This window comes from Lactuca sativa, chromosome 8 (genome assembly GCF_002870075.4).
Source record: "Lactuca sativa cultivar Salinas chromosome 8, Lsat_Salinas_v11, whole genome shotgun sequence".
Lineage (NCBI taxonomy): Eukaryota > Viridiplantae > Streptophyta > Magnoliopsida > Asterales > Asteraceae > Lactuca > Lactuca sativa.
In genome coordinates, this window is record NC_056630.2 from 1,456,007 (window position 1) to 1,463,269 (window position 7,263).

A 7,263-nucleotide genomic window follows, 5' to 3' on the forward strand; every position below is an offset into this window, starting at 1 on the left:
TTTGAAATAAAATAATATTAATTAATGTTACGAGTACATGCACTTTTTAAGAATGTGAAGATATATATTATTGGTGTTATTATCATGTATAACCATATTTAAAAGTTCATTATATTAAGTCTACCAATTTATTAAAATTGAGTAAATTACATATTAAAGCCCTCAAAATATTTATATTTGTAAATTTCGTGTAACTTTTTGTCTTTATATATTTTAAACTAGATGAGAAACCGGGGTTGGTTTTGAACTTTTATTGTCCGTTGAGAAGTATTGAAAAAATCTTAACTCTTTTGTGAACCCCATATAGGTGCTCCAAAAATATCAATGACCTTTATCAATACAAAAAGTATATTTTAGGAATACATTTTAAAGAATAGAGGAAGAAATTGTAGAGTATGTTACGCATTAAAGGTTCCAGTCAATGTCAAACAAACCATGGCTACATTCAAGCCTTTTGTAGCAGCAGGTAAATTCCAATCTGCTAAATGTAAGCATCATATACTATTTATTTTTTGTCCGATATCTAACAAAAATTTAAATAAACAATGAAATTACTTTTCAACTTCAAATATTAATACCAAAGATTTTAATTCAATGAAATTACTTTTCATCTTCAAACTTTAATAGAGGCCTGACAATCGTGTCGTGTTCGGGTTGGCGGGTTGGCGGGTTTTGAACATAAACACATATATGACCCACCAACCCATTTATTTATAGGGGTTCACAAGTTGGCGGGTTCGTGGGTCAGATTTGGGTTCGTGGGTCTAAATTTTAGATATTTAAGTCTTAAACATCCAAATGAAAATTAAAAACATTCATAGAAACATGTTACAGACTTAGCCTTATAGGTTACAACTTATGACCTTAGACCATCTACCACGAGTAATAATGTCAAAACAATCAAATGGTCTATGAATAAATAGTATATATTACATAATACTTATTAAATATTAATACTTGATACATAAATACATTTAAAAATATAATAATTTTTTTTTATTAAGAATATAAACGGGTTGGCGGGTCAACCCGTTTATTTTTTGAGAAACCCATATATGACCCGTTTAATAAACGGGTTGACGGGTTGTCGGGTTGAAAAACTCAACCCAAACCCATTTATTTCGTGTCGTGTCGCGTGTCGTGTCGAGAATTGTCAGCCCTACTTTAATACCAAAGATTTTCAATATATGTTTCTAGATTGTCAAATATCAAGTCCAATAAGGACAACAGAACCATCTTTATAACATTCTTTCTATTGTAGAAAATCTCTAACATATAAAATGAGTTATGAAATTTGACAAACCAATATAAAAACCAATATGAATGCAAACTAATTATCACAAAAAAAAAAAAAAAAAAAAAAAAAAAAAAAAAAAAAAAATGTAGTTTGTAATAAACAGAAACACACATATAATAGAAAATTTAGAAATTAGTTTGACAAAATTGTATCCATGTCTGCCCAGAACCATGAACCTATCATTAAATTTTGAGAATTAAATAGTAATTTACTTATTAAAAATGAGCATATAATTGTGTTTTGCTGACCTTGAAGTTTGATTTCCATTTTGTCATAGAATCGTTCCTTCATATTTGTAAGAAGCGAAAAGGTGTGATGGAGGTTTTGTATGCTTCTCAAAGATCGATCCACTTACCAGCATATAAAAAATGATAATTATTATTATCATAATAGTAATATATGCATGTTACGCTTTCCAAATATGATAAATGAAAAACTTTTGTTTCCATGTTTGTTGAAATCGAAAAAATAGAAAAAATAAAGCTTTTACAAACTTACACCACGATGATTTGTAGGTGGAGGCTGATTAGAATCAGACTCGAAAAACTAGAAAATAAGATTAATCTCTAAAAATTAGTCAAATCACTATGTTAATGCAGAACAATATACTTTGAAAGTGTTGGTAGAGAAAATGGGAATGATATAATACCATGGACTTAAGGTTGATCACAAATGTCTTTCCATCGAGTCTTTTGCTACCTTTCATGCTATTAACCAAATCTTCCAAAGTCCGACGAATATCAGGCCTTCCTACTATCTCATCTTCGCTAGATCGGTCCTCCAATATTTCATATATTACTTCTGGTAAGTTGTAAGATTTAAAAAATAAAACATTTTAGTCTTAAAATTCTCAGATTTCAAATAAAAAATTGAAAGTTTGGTATATTACAATCGAATTCGATCAAAGGCTTCTCCCCCTTAAAATTTTGAACGTAAAATAACTTTTAAAGGTATGTTACTCTTTTGGCTTAGAGGAAAAAGAAGTGTTATTAGTGTCTTCAAAGAAATTTTCTTCAATCCTATTAGAGGAATCGAAGAACATCATGGAGCTTCTACATTACCATTTGGAACGAATTGGAACTTTACAGTAGTTCGGGATGTTTTAACCTACAAAAGAAAGAATCAATTGAGATCATTTACTATAGTAAATTACTAATGTACCCCCTGTATTTTATCAGTCTCTGTTAGAAACAGTGGTAGTGAGCTTACCAGTGAGTTGGAAAGGAAAACAAGTGATTCCAGGAAAGAAGTTGGACAAAACATCAATTATTTTATTTAAGTCATTAAATTGTCAAATGAGAAGATCTATAATTCCATAAAAAAAAAAAACAAAAAAAAAAACAAAAAAAAACAAAAAAAAACAATTGCAATGAGCTTACCAGTGGGTTGGAAAGGAAAACAGGTGATTCCAGAAAAGAAGTTGGACAAAACATCAATTCTTTTATTTAAGTCATTAAATTGTCAAATGAAAAGATCTATAATTCAATTAAAAGTTCACGAAATTAACTAAGGTCACCATTGTTTATTTTGATGATACAATTACATGTACATCTACCAAAAGTTGCAAAAAAAAATAGAAAATATAACCTACCAAGTAGAGTTGGATCGACTCCTGAAATCTCGATGTAATGACCTACACACCAAGTGATTTAAGTATAGATCTCATAAGAAAATAAAATTAAAATTAGTAATATTTCAGTAGAATGGGAATGAGTACCTTAACACCAAATGCATTTGTTAAAAGCTTTTTCAGGGATGTTTAAAGCAAGTGAGCATGGTCCTTCTGCTAATGAAGCAGTAAGACAATATCAGTTGGATAGAAAACATAGCATTGTGAAATTAGTAAATATGTGTAATGGGATAAATTGATGTAAAAAAGGGGGGAGATATTGTATGATAAGAGAGATAACTAAATAAAAAGGATGAGTTAGCAAATGTTCTTGTAGATGTCTTTTTTTTAAGCATTTGAGGACAACTTGTAGAAAGTCTGACCATTTGACCACAAACAACTACCTGAAGCCTTATAATGCCTTTCAGTGACCAAAATGCCCTTCGAGCCTTCAAGGAGATATTAATATTAGTAACAGTATCACACTTATTACATAACACATAAAACAAAAAATGAAATGAAAAATGAGAATTCAATTGCTAATTTGACAGAAACTGCAGACATAAAGAACATATCAATAATTTATAAAACAAATGAATGATCAAAAGAAAAAGCATTCACTCGGATCAAACATAGAGAGAAAAGAGAACATATAACCTATTGAACCTAGCATAGTCAAGAGTCAACCATTTAACGAGTATGAATTCTTGAGGAATTACACCTTCATACAAAAGCAAGTGAAATTTCAAAATTGTCAAATTAGGGTAGATTTTGTATCTTCAATTGAACATGGTAAACAGGCATATCAAAATTACAAAAGACATACATTTTGAGAAATTAAAAGCAGAAATAGGTGGATATCGTCTCTTAAATTCAGTAATCAATCATATATAACATAGTTGTTACCATGTATGCCTCATGAAAGACCAATTGAAACCAAAGATTTCGTTCGAACATATTAATTTAACCCCAACCAAAGTTGAAAAATATCATAAATTCATTTGATGGCATGTAGGGATTCTTCGATATTCAACAGATAAAAACATTCAATAAACCCTTTTGAGTCGGTTGTGTTGAAAATACCTGGACAAAAGCACCATCGGTGGCAGGACTGCCGTTAACGCTATCCAACGGAGGCAAAAGCCTTTCAGTTTCCCATGAAGTCGAACATATGTTTCTTCCCTAAAGTTTGAGAAAGAAAAAAAAAAAGAATGAATGTCATAAACTACAATCAATTTTTAATTTCAAAATCTAAAAAGAACGGGGGATTCATGTTATTGCTTCCATCACCTTTGTGTGTACCGATTCACTTACAGTAAAACAGCACAAAAGAGCATAAGTAAAATTTTATATCATATATTTTAGTGAATAGTAGAAGTGAATACAGAAAATCAATCTGACGGAATTATAGAAGTGTGTTGGTTAGCAGATTACTTGTATTTTACAACTGTTGAACCATTACACCTGAAGAAACACATATGACCTTTGATGAGAGATAATCAAGAGAAGAACGTCATCTGCTTGTAGCGAATAACCTTTGATTGATAGAGAGGGTGAGATGATAGACATATAATACGATCGAAGGTGAAGCGGCGGAGCCAAACCCAAACTGATAAGGAAGAAAGTCAAATGGGTTAAGAGACGATGACGCTGGTGCACTCTCCGACCAACGTTGTTGAGCCACTTCGCTTCTTGTTGGGTTGAAGATCTGTTTAATATTGTGTTATTGGGCTCGGCTATTAGTCCAATTATTTTGTACTTCGGTTTGGGCCTGTCCAACCGAGAGCCTGTTAGGTTTATTATATAAGTATATGCTTGCATGCATAATTAGGTTAACGATCTAGAATACAAGATAGAGAATTACGATAGCTTTGATTTTCTTTATCGTTCCTGTAAACCTTCTAACCCTCTACAGTTGATGTTCTTGATCGAGCTCTTCTGAGGGTTGTTTTATAATCATTCGACACGTTTGATTCATTCTTGTGTTACTTATTATTTTTGCGTTCTTGCTGTTTAAGTCTTTATTTACCTGTTTAAGATCTAATCGATCTTCAAGATTAAGTTTTAATCTCATCAATTGGTATCAAAGCAGGAGGCTGTGTAATCGATACACTTCTTTTCTGTGAAAAAGGTTTCAATTAGGGTTTTCCGCAATTACTGATATTTATTGAGCTGTCATCTCATTATTGACGTATATTGATATTTATTGTTTTGCCCTAATCTGATTTATTACAAGTCTGATCTTTAAACAGGTTATTCGATCATTATGGACGAGTCGCAATCGAATCCCATCAATATTTCCAACAGCATTGGATCAACCACGAAGATTCCCATCCTATACACCCATGATTATGAAGTCTGGGCGCATCACTTTGAAGACTATGTTATAGGGTCTGAGGATAATGGATACCTCATCTGGGAAGCAATTATTAATGGACCCTTTTCTCACTCTGCAACGTCAAGGATTATTAAAACTCAAAAGGAGTATAATGATCTACTGAAGGATGTTAAAGATATTGCGCAAGATGAAAAGGATAAATTCCAGTGCAATATCAAGGCGTTAAGATTGATCAGATTCTCCCTTCAGTCCGACACTTTCAGGTTAGTAAGTTCATGCACGACGGCAAAGGAAGTTTGGGATAGACTTCGTGAACTGTACTCTACAGATGAGGATCTTGAACACTCTATCCAAACCTTGCTCTTATCTGAGTTTGGAGATTTCAGGCAAGGAGCCGAAGAAACTGTGACTCAAACGTTCGATTGCTTCAATCATCTTCTCAGCAAGATGATCAAACATGACATCGAAAGGAAGCTTATCGAGCAGAAGGTTACGTTCTTAAACGGTCTAAGATCAGATTGGAGAGTAGTGGTGTCTACAGTTAAAGCCCATGAGCAGTTTAAATCATATTCTTTGGCGAAACTGGTGGGTATTCTCAAGTCTCAGGAGAAAATTGTGCTGCAGGAAAAGAATGTTGTCTCAAGCCTAGGTTCGTTGGCCCTCCTGTCAAAAAGTAAAGCTGTGATGGAGGACGAAGACCTCAACTTGGAGGAGTATGACCTCACGGCTAAGGATTATGCTATGATGGTATCTAACCCCAAGAGGTTCATTAAGAAGAGATTCCCTAGCAACAAAAACCGAAACTGGCAGGGGAGTTATAGTTCAGAAAAGGTTAAAGATGAACCGAAGGTTGATGAGTCTAAGAAGGAACCGAAGGCAGAGGGTGATTCTGGAGTAAGCTGTTACTACTGTGGAGGGAAAAACCACTATGCTAAGGATTGTGTCCTCAAAAAGATGGCTGAAAAGGATGAGGAAGCTTTGTTGCAGAAAAAGCTTGATGAGATGAGGAAGAAGAAATCTACCGCTAACCCTTCTATGAATGCTCTAATTGTGTAGGGTTCGGTTGCTGATGACGAGTTTGGTGGCGTGGAAGTTTGGTCAACCGACTCTGAAGACGATGAAGTAAGGAAGCCTTCTCATGGAAAGGCTTGTATGGCAAAAGAGGAGAGCAGTGGAGGAAGGTGCTTGATGGTGTCCGAAGTATCTCAGATGAGGGGATACAACACTGATGGTGGAAGCAATGAACCGAAGGAGCAGCAGGATATGTGCTTTACAGCCAAACCGCTCAGCGTGCAGTTCAACGAACTCGATGAACTGATCAAGAAGGTACAATCGGTTTTTGTTTCATTTAAAGTACCACAATGCTCATATGAAAAAGAACTAAAAAGTGTTAATTCTCGAATCTCTCATCTAGATAGTAGTTTAACTCAAACTCGAGTCACCAATTCTAACCTAACTGATCAATTAAGCAGGGTGTCTTCGAAGAGTGAGGAACGGCGCATGTGGATCGAGCTGAAGAAGTCAGAATTAGTTAAAACAAAAGATGAAAACATTTATTTACAAAGAGACAATTTAAAGTTGTTGAAACAGCGAAATGTTTTTTGTTTAATTGCCAAACGTCTTTACACTAATATTACTCAGCTCCACTTGGATTGTGAAATAGGACAAAAGATTCATCGCATGATTTTGCCCTTCCTTGAGTTTAAGGAGGATGAAATTGATGCTGAAGCTTATAATTGTGAGAGTGTGATATCATCTGATGACGTCAATCCGACCTATATGTATGGACTGGACAAAATAGAATCTTTCATTAAATCCAAGGACCATAAGGACATGCTTAAAAACCTTTTGGATGAAAATGATAGACTTAAACTGAGAACCGAAACCATACAAAAATTTGACTCTTTAAACGCCAACTTGAGCTCAGAAAACAAAATTGATGTTGAAAATGCATCTGAGCTTAATGAGGATGACAATATGAGTGAAATTTCTGTAGAGGACACGGTTGATTGCTCAGAA

General features: G+C 33.8%; 1 long non-coding RNA gene across 4 annotated transcripts; it reads right to left on the bottom strand.

Moving 5' to 3' along the window:
- Window positions 1-947: 947 nt before the first annotated feature.
- LOC111915145 (uncharacterized) lies at window positions 948-4,815 on the bottom strand. 4 transcript variants are annotated; one of them, XR_006185686.2, is made up of 8 exons: window positions 4,341-4,815; window positions 3,990-4,088; window positions 3,311-3,355; window positions 3,015-3,080; window positions 2,889-2,930; window positions 2,187-2,404; window positions 1,546-2,098; window positions 948-1,473 (listed from the first exon to the last, which is right to left on the bottom strand). It is a non-coding gene; the product is annotated as an uncharacterized LOC111915145 (long non-coding RNA). The 4 variants fall into 4 exon arrangements; XR_006185687.2 differs by having other exon boundaries at window positions 1,546-1,843; window positions 1,947-2,404; XR_006185685.2 differs by having other exon boundaries at window positions 949-1,473; window positions 1,546-2,404; window positions 3,015-3,083; window positions 4,341-4,812.
- Between the last annotated feature and the right edge of the window lie 2,448 nt (window positions 4,816-7,263).